The sequence below is a fragment of the Nelumbo nucifera genome, chromosome 1, assembly GCF_055504915.1.
Source record: "Nelumbo nucifera cultivar China Antique chromosome 1, China Antique-T2T, whole genome shotgun sequence".
Lineage (NCBI taxonomy): Eukaryota > Viridiplantae > Streptophyta > Magnoliopsida > Proteales > Nelumbonaceae > Nelumbo > Nelumbo nucifera.
The window spans coordinates 178,971,636-178,995,598 of record NC_142649.1 but is presented as its reverse complement, the minus strand read 5'-3'; positions in this window follow the sequence as shown (position 1 = coordinate 178,995,598).

Sequence of the window (23,963 nt, the reverse complement as noted above, 5' to 3'; positions counted from 1 at the left end):
TGAGAATATCTCCCCATGAAATAAAACATACAAATACGGAGATATTCTCAATGCAAGACAGAAAAAGCTGTCCGAAAAGACCTTGCCCTAACTGAAGCCGAACTCAGTCTCTTCTCCTAGGGGAATCACCTCAGGGCCTCTAATTTCTGCTTTTGCAAGTAGTTGAATCCACCTCAGCTCATCCAGCTCAACAAGACATTTCATATGTTGCTCGTCTACCTCAACTCAAGTAACATCAACAATAAACCTTGGGAAAATGTTCCTCTAACAAGGATTAGCATGACTACATGACCTCAGTCCAATCTATTCATCATAGTTCCTAATTCTTCGGTCTTACTCTTCCATGATAAGGATCACTTACCTTGAAGATTGGCATCGATGCTGCAAAACGGTGCTGCTGATGTGTGGGTTGGAAGCATTGTTTTTCTGGAAAATGATGTTTTTTTTTTTTTTTGTTGAAAATGTTGCTGCCAGGTAGGACATTTCCTGGAGCAACAGTAATGTTTTCTGTTTGGTACCAATGCTCCAGAAAACTTTTTCAGCACTGGTACCTATTATCCAGTGCCACGTCATGTCCCTATCGCTGCCATCTCATGTCCCTGTTGGCAGCAACGAGCTGCAGCTCCAGGAAATGCCAAATTCGGCATTGCTCCAAGCCACGCCTTCCCAATTTCTAAGGTGTGACTTAGAACAAGATTTTTTATAAAAAAAAACGGTTCCAAACAAACAGACATTTCCTGAAGCACCATTTTTTTCTGACATGGCGCTGATATATCACCATTTTCCGGAGCAACGACATCGATACCAAAAAGACACTTAATGTCTATATACTCCCCAGCATTTCTCTTTCCAACTGTTATATACGAAATATGATTATATAAACATTGGGTTGTGTCAAGTTGCATGAGGCCTCAACCCTAACCCAATTATTTGCCAAACCCAACTCAACCTAAGCAGATGATTGCAATGTGCTATCATGATCACTAGATACCACTTGTTTGGAAGAAATTCTTAGAGCCTTATAGCATATTCAATATAATTGCTCAAAAGATAGAAATGGAGTTTAAACTTTAGACATTCTATGGGATGCTCTTTTGTGCTTACCCTTAGGCTGTGTTTGGTTTGAAAGAAAAAAGGAAAAGGTATAGAATTTTTCCTACCTTTTTCTTTCAAACCAAACGCATCATTAAGGTGTGCCTCTCTCTATTTTGCCTTATACCTGTAGCTGACTTCCAGAATTCTCTTTTATGGGGCTGTAGGTCCCACAATGTTAAGGGATGCAAACTATAGTCAAATCCGCGTGAAATGGCAGCAAAATAAAATCAACAATTCTTTTTGTCTGAAGGCAATCTTCTTCTTGATGATGATTACATAAAGTTTTACAACACTCACATGAGTGGTTACACAAAAAATAAAAAAGAAAAGAACATTCCACAGATGTAAAACCAGGTTGATGTAATCATCGGGTAAAGAATGGACTAGATTGATGTAAAACCAGGAGCATTCTACCCTATGTATTTTGGGTCTGCACAAAATGGGGCCAAAACTTTGTCCAAGGTAGTAAGGTTTTGAGCCTACACCCAGCCCAATATTGTCTACCTGGGCCGGGCATCTAGCTGTGGCCCACACACAAAGCCGCAATTGAAAGTAAGGTTTTAAAAATCGATCCAAAAACAGAATTATTTTGGCCAATGGTTTCTGGGTCAGCCTGCATAATATTAAATATTAAGAAAACAAAAAAATAAATAAAATATAAAATTAATCCAAAAATTGTTGTTTGGGTCGAACATTTTAGAGGTTCAACTGTCTAGGCAAGCAATTTGCTGATCGAATTGAGGGTTCATTTGGTTCGTAACTGGAATTGGAACCAGAATGCTTTATTTCCATAGTCTTTGGTTTCAGACAGGTATGAGAATGAGAATTTAAATAAGCTGGAATGAGATTTTATTCCCAATGGAGGAACAGGGAATGCCATTCCAGCAGGAATGGGAATTCCACCCAACCAAACAGTTGGAATTGGAATAACCCATTTTGATTCTGATTCTATACCTCTATTTCTGCAAACCAAATGGGGCCTGATAGTTTTTAGGTGATCAATTTCTGAGATGAACAGTTCGACCACCTGCATCAATGATGATTCGAAAGTGATAACTAAATGCAAACTTGAATTGATGAATCCATAAGACTGTTTGATTTGAAGGAAAAAATAGGGAAAGTTAAAGAAAAACAAGAAAACCTATATAAGGTTTGTACATGTATTCTTTCCTTTCGTTTCCCTACCTTTTCCTTCAAATCAAACATAGCCTAAAGGAAGTATCCTACAGGTTCACTATTTTTCCTCTAAACAGTTGAAGAATTTCCCCCCAACATGAGGTTTAGATGAATTTAAATCTACCCGTGACATATAAAGGACGCATAAGTTAAAAGATGCCTCCATGTAATTTATATACATTTGCAACCCAAAATGAATTTTGGGAAGAGATTTTGGTGTAGAGATGGATATACAAATAATTACATGGTCAGCCCGAACCAGTCGAGCCATAGGGCGGACCAACCTTAAAGTGAATCCTCTCTTTTGTTTAGAAATTACGATTACAACTTCGTAACTTCACATCGATGAATGTCTTTTCAACTCTTTTTAACACCAACAATTGTGAAATATTGATGTTATCTGTTTCCAACTTAACGAGAAAGGTTAAAACAGTGTGATGTCAGCTCGGCGAGTAGGACTTTTTTGCCATGCCGGAGAGGCGATTGGGTTGTAAATCGTGCCGAGGTCTTTTGTCAGCTTGGCATCATAGCCCTTATGCTTCTAGGACTGACTTAAGGTCCTCTTTCTAGTTCGTCGTTCATAGGATCAGCTCGGTTGTCTTATGGACTTAGTCGTTTCTTGCATGTATTGAGGTTTACAGGTAGTATCTCTTTAAGTTTTCGATATTTCAAGCTCGAGGTACCTACTTCCCTTCCATGGTCTTGAGCTCGTAGGTTCCTTCTCCGAACACTCGTCTGACCCGGTAAGGACCTTCCCAATTCGGACCGAGCTTACCCACATCGGGCTCAAGTACCATTACCTTATGAAGAACCAGGTCGCCAACTCTGAATAGTTGCTATAGTACCGAGCTACTCTCTACTGGTAAGCCGCTGTCCAAATGTAGGCTAGATCGCGTACCTCCTCGACGAGGTCCAAGTTTGTTTTGAGCTCGTCATCATAGGTTTTGAGCCGCAACGTCGGTACTTCAATCTCTGTTAGAATCATAGCTCCCGTACCATATGTGAGGTTGAAGGATGTCTCGCTAGTCGTGGTCTTGATGGTAGTCCGGTAGGCCCAAAGGACACTGGGCAACTCATCTACCCAGTCCACAGAGAATCACCCTATTCGTTACTTCAGCTTGTCCGTTCGCTTGCGGGTGTGCCACCGAGGTGAAATTTTGCTGGATTCCCATCTCTACACACCAGTTCTAGAACTTGATGTCTTCGAACTGCTTCCCGTTATCGGATATCAACACCCGAGGTAGTCTAAAGCGGCGCACTATGTTTTTCCAGAAGAAGTTCTGTATGTTAAGAGCTGTGATGGTTACCAAGGGCTCGGCCTCCACCCACTTCGTGAAGTAATCTACTACCACGACCAGGAACCTTTTCTACCCGATTGCCAAGGGGAAAGGTCCGAGTATGTCTATCCCCCATTGAGCAAAAGGCCATGGGTTGGTGAGGTATTTTAGATCGGCAGCAGGTAGCCGGGGCATGTTGGCATGCCTTTGGAAATTGTCACACTTCTTGACGAGCTCGAGGGCGTCTGCTTTCATGATAGGCCAGTAATATCCTTGCATCAGTGCCTTCTGGGCAAGCGCCCTGCCCCCCAGGTGTCCTCCGCAGAGTCCCTCCTGAATGTCACATAGTACTTGATCCGCTTCTAAAGGTCGCAAGAAACGTAGGTAGGGGAGCGTGAAGGATATCCTATACAACCGCCATCGATTAGAACATTTCGGGTTGACTGTTGTTCTACCCTCCGACTTGCATTGCATTCTGCCAATAGGGTCCCGTGAAGTAGATAGTCGATGAGCGGGTCTATCAAACTCAGTTCTGCTATCAATACGGGAGCGACCTCTTCTGCCCCCCCCCCCCGAGAATGCTAGGGCGAGGCAGGTTTGGGATATATACTGTCCGCTTTGTGTTCTCGTTGGTACTGGCCAATCAAGACCGTGCATCGGCCTCAGCATTCTCGGACCTCGGTATCTGCCTAATGAAGCAAGAGTGGAACTTCGGAAGAATTTCTCTAACTTTGGCTAGGTATGCTGCCATGATCTGGTCGTGAGCCTCGTAATCACCGTTAACCTCGTTGACCACCAACTGTGAATCGCTGCATACAATTAGGTGTTTGTTTCCCATCCTTTTCACTAGGTTGAGCCCAGCGATTAGTGCCTCGTACTCCACCTCATTGTTCGACACTTCAAATACGAACCGAAGAGCGTACTCTAGCAACACCTCGCTAGGCCCGTACAACATCAGTCCAGCACCACTTCCTCGCAGATTCAACGAACCATCTATGTGGAGGATCCAGGGCTCCTCGTTCCATGCTAGTCCAACCCTGATGGAGACCTGTGTCGCACAGGCCGATGCCTCCGACGTATTAGCGGGCTCAGTCAGTTCCGGGGTTGGTGTGTTGAACGTGCATTCTGCGATGAAATCCGCCAAGACTCGGGCTTTAATCACTAGGTAGGGCTCAAATCAGATGTCGTATTTGCTTAGTTCGATGGACCATTTCGTCAATCTCCCAGACACCTCGGGCTTGAGCAAAATCTGACTCAGAGGCTTATTGGTGAGGACGACGATAGTGTGGGCTTGGAAGTACGGGCATAGTTTCTGGGTTGTTATGACCAGCGCGTACGCTAGCTTCTCGATCTCGGGGTACCTGGTTCCGACGTCCTGTAAAACTTTACTAACATAGTAAACAGGTCGTTGGACCTGGTCTACTTCTCTGATTAGTACCTAACTAACCACCTCGTCACTCATGGTGAGATACAACTTTAACTCTTCTCCTTCTTCAGGTCGGGTCGGAACCGGTGCAATACTTAGGTACCTTTTTAACTTGCCAAACGCGAGCTAGCACTCCTCGGTCCATTCGAAATCCTTATTCTTTTTTATTGCTTTGAAAAAAGGTAGGCATCAACCTGCTGACTTAGACATGAACTGGCCTAGTACGGCTACCCGTTTGGTCAGCCTTTGGACTTCCTCTATTTTTCTAGGTGGTCTCATATCTAAAATAGCTTTAATTTTTTCCGGGTTGGCTTTGATGCCACGTCGGTTCACTATATAACCTAAGAATTTACCGACGTGAGCCCGAAGACACACTTGTTCAGGTTTAATTTCATATTATACTTCCTTAAAATTTGAAAAACATCATTTAAATCATTCAATAAAGAATTCGAGAATTGGGTCTTCACGACCATGTCATCCACATAACATTCCACTTATTTGCCTATCAATGGCTCAAAAACTTTATTTACAAGTTGTTGGAACGTTGATCCGGCGTTTTTCAAACCAAAGGGCATAACTTTATAACAGTACAGCCCGAGTTTGGTTATAAATGCAGTCTTGTCCTGGTCAGCAGGGTCCATCATAATCTGGTTGTAGCCGGAGTAGGCATCCAGAAAACGTAGCAACTCGTGCCCCGAGGTCGCGTCTACTAGGCGGTCAATTCTGGACAGTGGGAAGCAATCTTTTGGGCAGGCTCTGTTTAGGTCGGTGTAGTCGACGCAGATGCGCCACTTGTCGTTGGCCTTCTTCTCCAATACCGGCTTGGCGACCTTGCTCACGTAATGGACCTCCCTGATGAAGTCTGCGACGAAGAGCTTCCCAACCTCCTCATCGACTACCCTCCACCGCTCCGAGGTGAGGTTGCGTTTTGTTTGTCTTACTAGCCTGACTAGAGGGTCCACATTAAGTTTGTGAGTTATTATTTTAGGGTCGATTCCGGGCATCTCTGCCGCGGATCAAGCAAAAATGTCTAGATTTTTGAGTAAGAAACATATAAGTTGAGTTCGGAGTGGTTCGCAGATCAAGGTGCCAATTTGAAGAGTTTTGGTCAGCTCGGTCTCGAAAACCAGTATGTGAATCATTTCATCTATCAGGGCAGCTCGCTCCTCTACATGCTCCGCTGGTTGTTCGAGCTTGATGTCCTCCGCCAGCTTTGCCTTTCCTTTCAGGGTGGCCATGTAGCTCTTACGGGATTCAAGCCGGTCACCTTGCATGACCCCCACACCATAATCAATTGGGAACTTCATCGCTAAGTAATAGGTGGACACTATAGCACGTAGAACGTGTGTGATAGGCCGACCTATGATCGCATTGTAAGGGGATGGAGTTGCGACCACCAGAAAAGTGTGCTCGAATTGCACGACGTTTGGCCATGTGTATGTCTCTACTGGTACTGTGACCTAGCCGAGGGATCTGAGTTTCACAACCTTCTTCTCTAAACCCTACAAAGGGTGCGTCTGCTGGCTTCAGGTCGCTCCGTTGTAACTGCAGTTTATCGAATGTCTCCTTGAAGAGGATATCCGCGGAACTGCCCGAGTCCACTAGAATTCACTTCACTTCGATGTCATTGATTCTGAGTTTCACGACTAAGGCATCATCATGTGGATACTAAATCCCGTGCGCATCATCCTCGGTGAAGTAGAGATAGGTTCTTCGAGCCGAGGTTGCTTTGGCGGGTTTTCACCTTCGTTCTCCAATTCCCGGACCGATGTCCTCACTACTGCTGATGTGGCTGCTCATTCTACCTACTATCCTCTGTGATCATATTGATTACACTGCGGGTGGGTCACTCCTTTGGTAAGTGTCGAGGTGGCTGCTCATTCTACCTACTAGTCTCGGGGGCGTTCCTTCTCTGGTCTCCCTGACGATCTCCCTACCGGTCTCCCGGCGTTCTCTCTTCCCGTAGGATGTAATTCTTCAGGTACCTGTGGAGGATGAGTTCCTCGATCTCGTTGCAGAGATTCCTGCAGTTCTCCGTGTTGTAACCGTGATCCCGGTGGAAGTAGCAGTAGGCGTTTGGGTTTCTTGTGGCCGGGTCTCCCCTTAGCCTGGGTGGCCATCTGACGATGGAAGAGTCCTTGATAGCCATTAGGATCCCTCCTCTCTTCACGTTAAGGGGGGTGTAGTTAGTTCGCTCTACTGGAGGGGTCCTGGAACGCCGACCTGACTTGTAGCCACGCGAGGGGGACTTACTTCTCAAACATGGAGATTTGCTTCTTTTTTTGCTCGGGGACTTACTTTTCTTTCTTTTTTGCTTGCTATTGCTTGTTCATTCATCTTCTCTCTTCCTCTTTTCACCCAGCAGATTGTCAATCTTCTGATTGATTTCCTCTTCAGTGCTGATGAACTGATCAACCAGCTTGAGGAACTTAGTGATGTTCTTCGATTTGTTTGATACCACATGCCACTTGAACTCTCTGTGGGTAATCCCCTTCTTCGTTGCAGTGAGGCGCACCGCTGGATCGAGGTTCAGTATCTGCAGGCACGTCTCATTGAAGCGGTTGATGTAGCTTCTGATAGACTCTCCTTCCTTCTGTACCACATTCAGAAGGCTCTCCTTTGACTTCGGGCACTTCTTACTGGTGATGAAGTGCGTCGTGAATAGGTCAGCAAACTAAGCCCAGCACTTGTTGGAGCCCAGTGTGAGGTTCCTATACCAGGTCGGAACTACCCCTCTGAATGTGGGGGAGAAGGCCACACACATGTAGGCTTTGTCAACCCCGGCGAGGTGCATCTGAGATTGGAAGGCTTCCCCGTGGTCATTAGGGTCGAACGACCCATCATACTTGTCTAGCATAGGGACCTTGAAATCCTTTGGCATCGGGGCCGCTAGGAGCTCGGGTGATAGGGGGATGACCAGCTCAGCAGAGCAGGCATAGTTTTCGTTGCCATCGAGCTTACCTCATCTCTTTCTTTGATATGTTCCACTGATTGGCTAGGCTTTGCTAGTGGACTATTTCTGGCCGAAGAGCAGCGAGTCTTGCGATGCCGCCGCTATTGCTTCTTTCCAAGTTCGACATTGGTGCTGCTAGCCTCAATCTGGTTTGGTACCTCGACCCTAGCTCTCTCACGCTCCCAAACACTATCGCGAGGTGCATCGAGGTTCCTTCTCGCTGACTCCTCCTAGGTTTGAAGCCTGCGCTGGTCATGGTGAGGCGCAAAAGGGGCTTGCCTCGAGTCTGCGCTTTGGGTTCTGACCTGATGATCTTCTCTCTGTGACTTGTTGTTCTCAGGTCGCGAATGCTGCGGTTGGTTGCTTTTGTCGGGCTGGCTGACTTCAGGCTTGTCTCTCGAATTCTCCCCTGAGAGATCAAGGGAGTGCGCTGTCCATTCGTCCTGCCCCGTGGTAAAGTCTGGCTCTTGGGAGGTACTGGTACCTACGATGTCCCCTCACACCGATGGGGGATCGGCAGACATCCTGAGTGGATCTGTGCAGGCTTCTATTCTACCCCTGATGTTGAGTGGCGTGTCGAGGCGGAACCGGTTGTTGACTCGGCTGCAATGGTGGAAACTATTGCTAATACTGCTGGTAGAGGAACTGGGAGTGCCCGACCCCAGGGAGAGTCATTCGGACGCACTGAACCAGGTCATTGAACTGGGAGTGCCCGACCCCAGGGAGAGTCACGGAGGGCTCTGAGAAGGTGGTGCCCACCTGGGGGAGCGGGATGCTCACTTGTGGGATGGTCTGTGATACAAACAATGATGGGACCCCCGAAACTATGAGGGGGATGGTAAACTCTCAGATATACACTATGCGACCTTGAGGAAGAGTTTATTGCTGATCTTGCCCCCCGGGGACATTCATGTCAATACCTTTCCCGGTGTTGCTGGAGGAGTCCATTGAGAGTAAGATAGAGGTTGGAATGTCCTTTCGATCGAATTCCCACAAACAACACCAAATGATGGAGCACGATCTGGATGCTCCTACATGGAGGATGATCTGGAGCTTGGCTGTGTGGCGAGCTGGTTCGGTCTACAAAAGAGTGAAGTTCAGAGAACTCGTGGTGGCTAACCCGGCAAGGTCGCTCTGATGCTTAAGTTAGTATTGTGAGCTGAAAGTTGAGTGATAAGTATACTAGTAAGCCAATAGTTGTGCGTACTTGGGACCCGGAGGGGTTGATGCCCTTATATAGCTAACCTATCGTGGACCTCACGAAAACGGTTCCAAGGTCTTCGACCTAAGTGGATAAGATTTGTTTCTGCTTTAGTCGGGGAGTAGCGCGTCAGTGAATGAAGTCAATCACCTCCGCCCGATCTGAGCGAGGAGAGGATAATGCTAGTCATTACGCAGTGTGATCCCGCAAAGTTTGGAGTCTGTTGTGAAGCTTTTGGAGTTGGTTATGTGTTACTTTGGTTCTTGGTCTCTGAACTGGAATAGGTACCAAGGTGACTTTATGCTGAGATGGCTTTGTGCCGAGGTGACCGAACATCCGTGCTCTAAATTCTACTGACTAGGTTCCTTTTGTTGAGTTGTCATCCTTTAGCAAGATCGCGTCCGCGTGACCTTTACTTACTAAGTCGTGCCAAATCACCCTTCATCACTTTGCATTTAAGATATTTTCAACCTATGTTGGATGCACTTTCTACTATAGGCTTAGGGTATAAAGCTCCTTTATATCATAACTGTATGACAAATTTGTTGAAGGATTTAGTTCAGGAGGTTCAAATGTCAATTGATAAACTCCGTAAGGACTGGGCTGCATATAGTTACACTATAATGGCTGATGGTTGGACAAATACACGTAGCCGAACATTGATTAATTTTTTATTGTATTGTCCCATAGGAACTGCATTTGTGAAGTCTGTAGATGCTTCTGAAATAGTCAAGAGTGCAAAGAATTTATTTTTTTGTTTAAGGATGTTATTGATTGGGTAAAATCAGAAAATGTTGTTCAAGTGGTCACTAACAATGCTGCAAATTATGTAGCTGCAGGAAGATTGTTGGAAGCAAAATTTTCATGGATATATCGGTCACCTTGTGCAGCGCATTGTCTAAACTTGATGTTAAAGAAAATTGGGGAAATGGATTATGTTGCAAATGTGGTTCAATGTGTATCTAAAATTACCAAATTTGTCTATAATCATATTTTTATACTTCCAATGCTAAAATTACCAAATTTGTCTATAATCATATTTTTATACTTCCAAAAAAAAGTAGACTGCGAGTCACTGCCAAAGCCTACGGACCACATTACTGCTTAAGACCCGGTCGCCTCTCCGGCACGGGAAAGTCAAAAAAGAGTAGACTACGAGTCACTCCCAAAGCCTACGGGCCACATTACTGCTTAAGACCCGGTCGCCTCTCCGACACGGGCAAAGTCAAAAAAGAGTAGACTACGGGTCACTCCCAAATTCTACAGGCCACATTACTGCTTAAGACCCAGTCGCCTCTCTGGCACAGGAAAGTCAAAAAAAGAGTAGACTACGAGTCACTTCCAAAGCCTAAAGGTCGCATTACTACTTAAGACCCGGTCGCCTCTTCACCACGGGCAAAGTCAAAAAAGAGTAGACTACGAGTCACTCCCAAAGCCTACGGGCCACATTACTGCTTAAGACCCGGTCGCCTCTCCGGCATGGAAAAGTCAAAAAAATAGTAGACTACGAGTCACTCCCAAAGCCTACGGGCCACATTACTACTTAAGGCCCGGTCGCCTCTCCGGTACGAGCAAAAGTCAAAGAAGAGTACACTACGAGTCAATCCCAAAGCCCACGGGCCACACTATTGCTAAATATCCCGTCGCTTCCTCAGCAGGAGCAAATCAGCAAAAGTGAACTATAAGTTGCCCCAAAGCCTAAGGGCTACACTACTGAACTGGTGGAGACCCCCTCGCCTTACTAGCAGCTCGCCACATACAGGCAGCTCCCAAAGCCTAAGGAATTGGATCAACACTTACTAGCTCGTCGACTTACGGGCCAAAAGAAATCTACTCCCTTCGCTGAGTTACTCTCAGCTCGGGAGTGGGGGACAATTGATGAGGGCAGATTTGGCCCTCCAGTGAAATTGCGACACGTGGCACCTCGTGACAATTAGGCAAACACCCAGGCAACAACTTACCAAGTTGGTATCCCACCCGGGCACCGGTCTGGCTGGTCTGGCGCGACTTGCACACGGGCTACGGGCGGCCTGCGCGCGACCTGGCACGGCCTGCGCACGACCTCACGCGGCCTGCGCGACCTGGCCAACCTGGATCGGCCTGGCACATGATCTGACCTGACCAACCTAGCCGCCCATAAGATGCCCACCGATGAACCATAGCGACATACCCCGCGAGCTCGGTAGCTCACCAAGGAGCTCGCCAAGGAGCTCGGTAGCTCACCAAAGAGCTCGCCAAGGAGCTAGGCTGCTCTCCAAGGAGCTCGCCACCAAGGAGCCAGGCAGCTCGGTAGAGCTCGCCACAAGCAGCTCGGCATAGCTCCCCCGGGCAGCTCGCCCCTTGTAGGGTAGCTCGGTATAGGAGTAGTTTGGCGTATCGCAGGAAGATCTCCTGCCAGACAACCTGGCCTAGACACCGACCCGCCGACTGACACAGGCGCCGACCTGACAACCTGGCCTAGACACTGACCCGCCGACTGACACAGGCGCCGACCTGACAACCTGACCCAGACACCGACCCGCCGACTAACGCAGGCGCCGCCCTGACAACCTGGCCCAGGCGCCGACCTGGCTGCCTGACACAAGCGCCAGCCTGACGACCTCGAGGAGTTCACCACCGTACCCCAGTTCTGACGGGATGTGACGAGTCTTACCGTTTGGAGGCTTTTCACCCACCAAACCCGCGAGGACTCCGCTATATAAAGACCTCACCCCCCAAAGGGGGGGGGGAAGAGGAAAAAAGGGATGGTAACCCCTGCCCTCTAGCTCTCTCATTTCTCTCCAAGCTCTCATTTCACTCCAAGCTCTCTGTAATCAGAATGCTAACTTAGGCATCGGAGAGTCCCCACCGGGAAAATACCCCCGGGTCCTCTGATTCAATTCCCGCAGGTCCCCCAGCTCCCGCCGCCTACAAAGGAGAGGAAATCACCTCATGCAGAGGGTAGTCGGGTTGCGCTGAACCAGGGAGCTCCACCATCCTCTGAGTTGCAGACCGCCTAGGAGCAGGTCAAATGATGAGTTCACCAGGGAGCTCGCCACCAGGCAGCTCACCACCAGGCAGCACGCCACCAAGCAGTTCGCCACCAGGGAGCTCGCCACCAGGGAGCTCGCCACCAGGCAATTCACCACCAGGGAGCTCACCACCAAGCAGTTCGCCACCAAGGAGCTCGCCACCAGGTAGTTCGTCACCAGGGAGCTCACCACCAAGCAGTTCGCCACCAAGCAGTTCTCCACCAGGGAGTTCACCACCAAGCAGTTCGCCACCAAGCAGTTCTCCACCAGGGAGTTCACCACCAAGCAGTTCGCCACCAGGCAATTCTCCACTAGGGAGTTCGCCACCAGGCAATTCGCCACCAGGGAGCTCGCCACCAGGTAGTTCGCCACCAGGTAGTTCACCACCAGGCAGCTCGCCACCAGGCAGTTCGCCACCAGGGAGCTCACCACCAAGCAGTTCGCCACCAGGGAGCTCGCCACCAGGCAGTTCTCCACCAGGGAGTTCGCCACCAAGTAGCTCATCACCAAGGCACGTCACCACCGGGTCAAATAACGAGGTACTTAGCCAAAAAAAATTTATACATCACCAAAAATGGTACGTGACCAGAAACGGTTACATCAATTAGGAAATCCTAGAAGAAGAACGGAGGAGCTTCAAACTCTGGAAAAGCATCGGAAATCTAGAAGAGGAACGGCGGAGGTTCGAATTTGATTTAAGGGTAAAATGGGCATTTCAGCCCTTCTGTCAATATTTTAATGGTAATGGTAGTTTTCAAAAACAGTTAAGGGTAGTCTTAGTCGATTTTTAAACAGTAAGAGTACACTTAGTCAATTAGCTAAACCATAAGGGTAGTTTAAGAAATTTACCCATATTTTTTCTTATAACATGTTTCTTATTTCAATTTTATTTTATAAATTAAATCAACTATATTTCATTTCATATAGGTGAATGGTGGTTGAGATTTGGTTGTGACACTCCAAATTTGAAAAAAATTGTTGTACAGAACCTTAGCTACCTCATCTGGATGTGAACACAATTAGAGTGTTTTTGAACATATACACACAAAGAAAATGAATAGGTTAGAGCACCAGAGGCCAAGGTTCAAAGTATCGACACGTATCGGTCAATACATATCGTTCCGGGACCCCTCCGATACGCCCCTACAGTGGGTGTACCGGGGGTCTGGCCGATTTAGGGGATGGAGGAGACCTAAACCGGCCCTCTTGAACCGGTTGCAAAAAAAAGAAAAAACATATAAAAATGCAATAATGATTCGCCTGGTATGCCCCTACCGGCGTATCGGGCTTATCGATATTTTGAACCTTTCCAGAGGCTCAATGACCTAGTATATGTTCATTGCAACATGCATGTGATGGATGGGTAAGTGTTTTATGTTTCATGGTTGCCTTTTTTTTATGCTTTCATTGCATCTGATGTATCATTTATTGCTCTATAGGAGAAAAATTGAAAGTCTTGACCCAATCTAGCATGAACATGTTGATGTTGTGGATGATTGAATGGTGAACGATGATGAGGATCCTCCATTACTTGATGGTTATGAGATGGATGATATATTTAAAACTGATGAGACAACATTTCCAATAATGGAATCGCCATTAAGAAAAAGAGCTAGGACTGATGGTAACTATTATTGATATTATCTCAAATGGCATTTTCATACTTGATTCTTTTGGCTATTTTTTGAGTTCTAATTTTCTATTTTCGTTCTTTAAGTGGTGATGATGAAATTTTCAAGGATCAATGGGGAATCATGGAGGAAAATGCAGCCAACACCCAACTTGGAGATGCTGATGAAACACAACCTCTTGAAGATGAAGATGAAGATGATGGTGAAATACCACCTGGCTTTGGATGGTAGTTGGTACCATTGAGAAATGAGGCCAACATATCTTGAGAATTTGGATGATTAGATTAGTGAACTCTATGTTAAACTTGAAGTTTTGATTTGTGTTTAATATTTGTTGAACTTGGTTTGTGATCTTTTTGTTACTTGTGATTGTTATCTTTTTATTTTTGAGTATCTAAGTATTATGTTTGATGAATTAAGAATGCATGATGTTATGGCAATATCTATGAAATCTTTTGCAAATTTTCTTTTCTTGTCTTCTTAGTGTTTTTGAACAGGAAGTCCAAGGAAACTCTGAGAGACTTAACCATCTAAAGGGGTTCATTTCCATTTGTATAGGTAAGGGCATTTATAAATCAAGTCTTGCTTTTATTTAGTTTTACTTCTTAGTGTATTTGCATTTTTCTGTTTTTGTTTCTGTATTTTTTATGTATTTATTTGCACTTTCTGTTTTATTTTTTTGTATCTTTTAAGTATTTTTCTGTATTTATGTGCACTTTTCTGTTTTATTTTTCTGTATTTTTAAGTATTTATTTGCAATTTTCTGTTTTATTTTTCTATATTTATGTGCACTTTTCTGCTTTATTTTTCTGTATTTTTTCAGTATTTATTTGAAGTTTTCCATTTTATTTTTCTATATTTATTTTCACTTTTCTATTTTATTTTTCTGTATTTATTTGCACTTTTCTATTTTTTCAGTATTTTACAATTTTCTGTATTTATTTGCACTTTTTTGTATTTTCTCTATTTATTTTCACTTTTCTTTATTAACTTCTGGCTATTAGAATAGTTCGTCTAGAAAGAGTCTACTAATTTTAGAGTACACGAATTTAAACCCTAATTAATTTTTGTACCAAACTGATGAAGGAAGATTTGGCCCGACCTCTTGACCACTCAATACGTGTAAGCAATCGAGGGTGATCTGGCAGAAGCAACAACTCGGCACGGCAGTACGCTCAAGGCGCGTGCTCTGAGAGGAGGAACCAGCAATCCGAGCTCCCCAAAAGGAACCCGAACTCTCCCTTTGACCTCGAGCCTTACAAGGAGTGCAGAGGGCAACAACCCGAACTAGCCCACCCCAGGGTAGCTCGGGCCACACTTCTATCTGAACTCAAGACTTCACCTCGCACACCACTCCCGCACTTCGTCTCCAGGCCGTCGAACTGAACAACCGTACCTGACACCAAAGGAGTCCGTATCCTGAGGCGGCGCACCTGACTGACTTAGGATCTGACGCTTGACAGCCGCACTTCAACGGCCACCTGCCACCGCCACCTCCAATCATAGAGATGGCTCCGACAAAGAGAGCAGTGGCGGTCGTCTGCCCCAGCAGAGGTGATGACACCCGAACTGGCAGAAGTGCAGAGGTAATGATACCCGACCTAACAGGAGCTTGGGAGTGAGTGTGCGAAATGGTTATAAAAGGCCCTCTTCCCCCCAAGAAAGAAGGTATGTGATAACTTTGCGCCATCTGGTTTCTTATCTTGCCTTTGAGAGAATACTAACTTGAGCTTCGGAGCACTCTCACCGGGTTCCTCCTCGGAGACTACTCGCTTTCTTCCCTGTTTCAGGCACCTTTTGCTCCAATCAGAGGCAAGATCGTTGACAGATAGGACCGACCGGATTGCACTCCATCAATTGGCGTCGTCTTTTGGATACGCTTCTAAAAGCCTCCCTCTAAAACTCTCATAACACCTTTTTTCCAAGAAACCCCAACACCCATGGCTTCTTCCAGCAATGTCGGACGTAGCACGGAGATGAACACCACCGGGGAACAACCTCAAGCCCCCGTGGTGTGCATCGGACAGTTCACCTCGCGGCTGCCCACGCCTTGCCACGCGTCGGTGGACCAGGAACCCGATCCATCAAGTCAGGATTACCTCGCCGCTCTCAGGACGGGCCCCTGCACACCGAAAACCGGTTCAGCGCCTTACCGCGGACTACCCCCAGCAGTCCAGGCCCATCAAGCTCGGGAGCACCGAGGCAAGCAGTGCCAACGTCGGGCCTTCCAAGCAGTAGAGGCGCCGCCGAACTGCAACCCGCGTCCTGCCCGACCTCCGAGGTGAAGAAGAAGCGAGCTCGGAAGAGGTAAATGCTGCCCCAATCCTCTCAGTCCCTTCCCCCCTGTCATCAGAACTCCTTGCAGTTCCTATGCCCAGAGACTTATTCTCCCCACTCGACAAGTATGATGGGTCCTTTAACCCCAGCGACCATGTCGATGCCTTCCAATCCCAGATGCACCTGGCTAGGGCCAGCGAGTCCTGTATGTGCGTAGCCTTCACTACCACCTTCAGAGGAGTGGTTTGCACCTAGTACAGGAACCTGGCCCCCGGGTCAGTAAGGAGCTGGGCCTAGTTCGTGCAGGTCTTCACCGCTCACTTCGTCACCAGCAAGCAGTGCCCCCGGACCGAGGAGAGCCTCCTCGGCATAGTCCAGAAGGAAGGGGAGCCCATCCGCAGCTACATCAAGAGGTTTAACGACGCATGCCTACAGATCCCACGCTTGGACCCCGCAATTCAGCTCGCGGCAGCCAAGATGGGGGTAACACACAAGGAGTTCAAGTGGCACATAGTGGCCAACCAGCCCGCGACCATTGCTGAGTTCCTTAAGCTCGTAGACAAGTTCATGCGAACGGATGAGGAGATCAACCAAAGGACTGGGGACGGGTGAAAAAAGGAAGAGAGAAGAACTCCCCAATCAAGGCGACAACCGGAAGGATCCAGCTCAAGCGTCGAAACCAAGCCAACCATTCCGAGCTCCCATGGCAGGTCGGACAGACTACACGCCCTTGAACACAAAGCGGGCTGAGATCTTGATGACGATCAAAGACGCCCCGTACGTAAAGTGGCCACCTCACCTAAAAGGGAACCCAAACGAGAGGAACAAAAACTTGTATTGCAGTTTCCATAGAGACCACAGTCATAGTACCGAACATTGTAATAATCTCTGGGACGAGATAAGGGACTCATCCGTCGCGGGTACTTGAGAAATTTTGTACAGCATAATAATAATAATAATAATAATAATAATAATAATAATAATAATAATAATAATAATAATAATAATAATAATAATAATAATAATAATAATAATAATAATAATAATAATAATAATAATAATAATAATAATAATAATAATAATAATAATAATAATAATAAGACAGGTCGGCAAGGGAAGCACGGTAAGGATGCCCCCGAGTCCAGCAGCAGGCCGGCCGAACCGTCGCAAAGACAGCGTCTGGAAGAGAGGCCAGTTCAGGGAACCATCCACGTGATAGTGCGAGGTTCGGTAGTAGTGGGTTGTACTTCGGCAGCGGCCCGGGCATCAATTCGCGAAGTTGCCCGAGAAGAACAGAACCCTCCGAAGAGGCTGAAGACGGAGGAACCGATTTTCTTCACGGAAGACGATGTGTGAGGGGTCCACTACCCCCACGATGATGCGCTTGTCATAAAACTAAGGATCAGCGACTTCGAAGTCAAGCGCGTGCTTGTTGATTCAGGCATCGGCGGACATTCTCTTCAAGTCGGTGTTTGACCAGCTTCAGTTGCAGAGAAGCGAGTTGAAGCCCGCAAACACTACTTTGGTGGGCTTCAGCGGAGTGAAAGTCAGGCCCCTCGGGAAAATAACAGTACCTGTGGAAGTCGACACATGGCCCTGTGCGGTCAGACTCAACCACGATTTCCTAGTGGTCGCAACCCCCTCCCCATACAATGTCATAATAGGGCGACCAATCACTCATGTCCTACGGGCAATGATCTCCACCAACTACTTGGCAATGAAGTTTCCTACAGACTTCGGTGTGGGGGTAGCGCGGGGCGATCAGCTTGAGTCCCGCAAGTGCTATGTTGCCGCACTGAAGGGAAAAACCAAGGTGGCCGACGACCTCGAACTGGAGCGGCCTACGGAGCAAGGCGAAGAACGAGCTTCGCCCATAGAAGAAACGGTCGGAATCCCAACTTCAGCTACGGACCCGGCTCGGACACCACAGATCGGTGCTTTCGTCCAGGAACCTCTACGATCCGAACTGGTGAGTTTCTTACTTCAAAATTTAGATATTTTTGCATGGTCCGCGGCCGATATGCCCGGCATTGACCCCAGCCTTATAACTAACAAACTTAATACTGACCCTGTAGTCAGACCCATTAGACAGAAGAAATGCAACTTAGCCCCAGAACGCTGGAGGGCGGTTGACGAGGAAGTCGAAAAGCTCCTCGCTGCAGACTTCATAAGGGAAGTTCATTACCCGAGCTGGGTAGCCAACCCAATTCTGGTAAAAAAGGCAAGCGGCAAGTGGTGCATGTGCGTCGACTACACCAACCTAAACCGAGCTTGCCTGAAAGATTGCTTCCCCCTCCCCAGAATTGACCGCCTAGTGGACGCGACCTCAGGACATGAGTTGCTAAGCTTCTTGGGCGCCTACTCGAGCTACAACCAAATCAGGATGGACCAGTCCAACGAGGAAAAAACCACCTTCATAACCGAGTTCGGCCCGTACTGCTACAAGGTCATTCCTTTCGGACTGAAGAATGCTGGGGCGACCTTCCAAAGACTCGTGAATAAGTTGTTTTAGCCCTTAATTGGCACGAAGATAGAATGTTATGTAGACGACATGGTCGTCAAGACACAATTTTCACATGAATTAATTCAAGACTTACATTCTGTCTTCCAAATTCTGCGTCAATTTAGCATGAAACTAAACCCAAACAAGTGTGTCTTCGGAGTCACCTCGGGTAAGTTCCTAGGGTACATCGTCAACCAGCACGGTATTGAGGCCAACCTGGACAAGATAAAGGCCATCCTAGATATGAAACCACCCCGAAAAGTAAAAGAGGTTCAGAGGCTAAATGGCCGCATAGCCGCTCTGAGCCGCTTCATGTCCAAATCGGCAGACCGTTGCCTGCCTTTCTTTAAAGCAATTAAAGGGAAAGGGTTCGAATGGACCCGAGACTGCCAGCTCGCGTTCGAGGAGCTAAAGAACTACCTTGCTAGTGTGTCGATCTTAACCAGGCCCGAGGAGGGCGAGGTCTTAGAACAGTACCTCTCGGCAAGCGACGAGGTGGTCAGTTCGGTACTAATAAAAGAAGTAGATCGGGTCCAATGACCCATCTATTATGTTAGTAAAATTTTGCAGGGAGCAGAGACGAGATACCCGCAGATAGAAAAGTTGGCATACGCACTGATAATTGCAGCTCGGAAACTCCGCCCATATTTCCAGGCTCACACTATCATCGTCTTGACTGACAAACCTTTGAGGCAAGTCTTACTCAAGCCCAAGGTTTCCGGTCGGCTGACGAAGTGGGCCATCGAGCTCAGCGAGTACGACCTCCAGTATAAGCCACGAACTGCTATTAAGGCCCAAGCCTTGGCAGATTTCATCGCTGAGTGCACATTCAGCCTCGAAGTCCCTAGGCCGGTTTAGCCCAAGATCCCCAGTTCGGGTGAGCCCGGAGCTCCCATGTCAATAGAGTTCGAACCCCATGAGGTAGCAATTAGGGTGGCATCTCTCCTAGTTAGGCCAAACGCGAACTGGGATGAGGAGCCCTGGATCCTTTACGTAGATGGCTCCTCGAACCAACAGGGCAGCGGAGCTGGAATAGTCCTGCGCAGCCCGGGTGGCACGAAATTGGAATACGCGCTACGCTTTGAGTTTGCGGCATCCAACAACGAGGCGGAGTACGAGGCATTGATAGTCAGGCTGGCCCTAGCACAAAAGGTAAGAGCGAAACACATAGTTATCTGCAGCGATTCTCAGCTTGTGGTCAACCAGGTTACGGGCGAATATGAAGCACACGAGCTAACTATGATCTTCTACTTGGCAAAGGTAAAGAAGGCTCTGCTCAACTTCCAGTCACACTTCATCAAGCAAATCTCGAGGTCAGAGAACACTGAGGGCGATGCCCTGTCCTGGTTAGCCAGCACCAGTCACAACGCCATGAGAACCGTATACATAGAGGACATACCTCGGCCTAGCATTCTCGGGGGGGCAGAGGAGGTCGCTCCTGTCCTTGAAGCAGAGCCGAGCTGGATCTACCCACTCGCGAGCTTCTTGCTAGATGGGACCCTCCCTGCGGATTGCAATGTAGCCAGAAGGGTGCAGCGCCAGGCAGCCAAATATGTCATAATAGACGAACGGCTGTACCGATGATCCTACACTTTCCCCTACCTGCGTTGCTTGCGACCTGCCGAAGCCGTGCTCGTACTCCACGACACTCATGAAGGTCTGTGTGGCAGACACTTGGGGGGCAGGGCCCTCGCCCAGAAGGCACTTCGACAAGGGTACTACTGGCCAACAATGAAGGCAGAGGCCATCGAGCTCGTTAGAAAATGCGACAAGTGTCAGAAGCATGCCAATATCCACCATAAGCCTGCCACTGACCTCAAGTATCTCACCAGTCCATGGCCCTTTGCGCAATGGGGCATCGACCTCCTGGGACCATTCCCGCCAGCAACTGGTGGGAGGAAGTTCCTAGTGGTGGCGGTAGATTACTTCACAAAGTGGGTAGAAGCTGAACCTCTCGCAACAGTCACAGCTCGAAACATACAGAACTTCTTTTGGAAGAACATAGTATGTCGCTTCGGGTTACCTCGGGTACTGCTCCAACAATGGCAAGCAGTTCGAGGACATCAAATTTCAGGAATGGTGCCGAGATATGAGGATTCGACAGAACTTCACATCAGTCGCGCACCCGCAAGCAAACGGTCAAACAGAAGTGATGAACAGAGCTATCCTCCGCGGACTGAAAGCGCGACTAGACTGAGCTAAACAGAAGTGATGAACAGTGTTCTATGGGCTCACCAAACTTCGGAAAAAACCGCCACGGGAGAGACCCCCTTTAACCTCACCTACGGCACTGAAGCGGTAATCCCAGCGGAGATCGAAGTACCTACACTACGACTAGAAGCATACGACGATCAGACAAACGGAGATGAGCTACGTACCAACCTCGATCTACTGGACGAGGTAAGAGACCTTGCGTACATCCGGACCGCAGTTTACCAGCAAAGATTAGCTCGGTACTACAATGCCAGAGTAAAAAAGCGGAATTTCTATGTCGGCGACCTGGTTCTCCGTAAGATCATGGCACCCGAGCCCGACGTGGGCAAACTTGGACCGAATTGGGAAGGGCCCTACCGAGTAAAGAGAGCGCTTGGGGGAGCATGCGAGCTCGAAACATTAGAGAGCAAACAAGTACCCCAAGCGTGGAACGTCATTAACTTAAGACGATACTACCTATAAATCACCAAGCGAAGTGGACTAGGAGTTGCTATCAGAGCGAAGTAGACGATACTCTTCGGCATGGGCACGCAAAGACAAAATGCTAACACCAATCTCACAGGCAAAGTGCTCACAGCAAGCTGATAAGGACCTCGACATCTCATCATCAGAGGCATATAGTCAGTTCAGCAATATAGTCAGTTCGGAAAAAAGAGGGTGACAGAACAACACTTAATCAAAAGAACGTTTCATTACAAAATACTCTGTTTACATTCCATATATATATATATATATATATTCCAGCAGTCCGACAATCTCAGTCCTCACCCTCGGAAGGCACTTCGGCGATACCCGAGGGTCCTGCCTCATCCTCAGAATCCGGTTCACCATCAGTCGCGTTGGCCATCTCCTGAGTAATGCACGAAGTAGTTATGGCGCTGATGTCGAGCTCGGGGTACGTATTCCTGATCATCCACTGGCTCAGTTTAAAACCCCTTTTGTACGAGCCCACCATCAGTCGTCAAAGCGCGGCGAGGCGATATAGTCTTCAACGGCCTTCTTCTTGGCATCCTCGATGCCCTGAGAAAAGATCTTTGTCCTCTCCCTAATATCCTCCTAAAGGTATTCGACCTTATGTCGCAAGTCCAGCCTCAGGTCCGCCATGTGCTTCACCACCACTCCCATGGCCTCGATGTCTCTCTGAGACCTCACCAGCCTGGCCTGTGCAGCGCGAGAAGCTGCTTCGACAGCCGGAGAAGCCGCTTCGGCAGCTCGTGCCCACCTTGAGCTCCTTTCCGCTTGGGCCGCTAAGGCATGGATGGAGGAGTTCACCTACCAAAAGGAAAAATAACAAGAAGTTAAAAGAGCAATAGCAAGAAAGGTAATGACAAGGAGCCCGACAAGAAGTCGCTGACTTACCACCATGGCATAAGAGGCAGCACGCCCGGCTACATGGTTCAAAGGAAGCTCGGTCCACGCCGCGACCTCCTCAGGGTAAACGACCCCCCTACTTTTTTGAGGAGCGTGGTTCGGTGACAGCACGCTCCTGAACTCACCTTGGCCTCCCGAGCCTGAAGGCCCAGCCCGCGTATAAGCAGCCTCAGCGTAAGGAGGAGCCCCCGTATAAGCAGCCTCAGCGTAAGGGTCCCTTGCCGCTTCTTGTACTGGAGGGGCCATCTCAGGCTCCCTGGGCGGATCCACTAGCGGATAGCCCGGTACCTCAGGCACCGCATCTCAGGGCAGTTCGGCACGAGTCCGTTTGGCAACTTGCTTACTCCTCTTCATGGCATGAAACAGGTTCCCACCGCGAGTCTTTTTTGCGTCCATCACACCTGCAAAAAGAGCTCGGCATCAGGAAAATGAAAGAACGGAAAACAAAACAAAAGGCAAGCCTCTGAGCAAGGAACCTACCCGAACTCAGGCCGGCCTGGATGAGCTTGGCCTCCGTCAGATAATGGTGGCATTTTAGCCCAAGACGGGCCCATTCCCGGAGGCCCTTCGCTGTCTCCCTATCTAGCATAACACCGGGGTCGGGGGCAGCCAACCCCCACCCGGTTTGGAACGGCCACCCCGTTGCACTTCGTACCCCGAAGTAGTCTCGTTTCCACGCCGGGACCTTGTTGGGAAGATCGTGTAAAAGCTTGAACCCCGGGCGAGGAGATAGGTAGTACGCTCGCCTACGCCCGGGAAGGGGACCCGCTTGCTTCTTAAGCATTAGAATGGAAGAAAAGATCTCCAGGTCTAAAGGCAAAATGTGTTTACAAAAGAGAGAGATAGTCCCAACCAAATTGCGGATAGAATACGGGTGGAGCTGACCAACGGTGATGCCGAAGTGGTTCATAACCTCGACAATGAGAGGGTGTAAAGGTAGGCGCAGACCAGCGACGAGCTGCTCCCGGAATATCACGATCTCGTCAGGACCGTGTTCCCAAGGGAAGTCGCCCGAGGGTATAAAGTAAGTATACTCCCTAGGCAGGTTGAACTGGGTGATAAGGGAGTAAAGCCCCTCAGGCGTCATCGTTGAGGGTCCAAACTTGTCTAACGTCCGACCTCGACGGGAGGAGGACGCCAAACTACCTGAGGCGACTCAGCCTACGGGGTCGAACTCTTCCTCGAGCTCACTAAGGTTGTCAGGGGATGCAGCTCAGTTCGTAGAACCTGCATCTGACCCCCTCGAAGAACTGTCTAACCTGTCCGAGCTAGACATCGGGAGGAAAAGAATACCAAGAAGGAAGTACTGACTCACCCGGAAAAAGCAACGGACTACGGAAGGTTGACGCGAGCTAAAAACTTGGTCATGAGCTCAAGAAGCAAACGCAAGAGAATGGCAATGAAAAGCAATTGGGGGTCCCCCACTATTTATACCCACAGTGACCGAAAACCGACGGCTCTGATCGAGGCAAATCCAATGGCCCACGATCAAGCTGACCGCACGCCTCCTAAGACCAAGACGTGACTGGCCGCACGTCTTTTGAAACTGAAGCAGCGCTGGCGTACGTCTCCCAGCATTGAAGGCAGCAGCGGCGCGTTTTTCAAATTTGAAATAACACCCGCTGTCACGTCTCCCAGCGGCACATTTTTCAAATTTGAAATAACGCGCGTTGTCACGTCTCCCAGCATTTAAAGACGGATTGGCACGTTTTCTGACTTTTTGGCGCTCGAGGAACCCGGAAAACTCCTGACGAACTCACACTTCGCGCTATTAGTCAACCGGTTTGAAGTACGGGTCAAATCCACCCGTCATCTCGCGAACTCACCG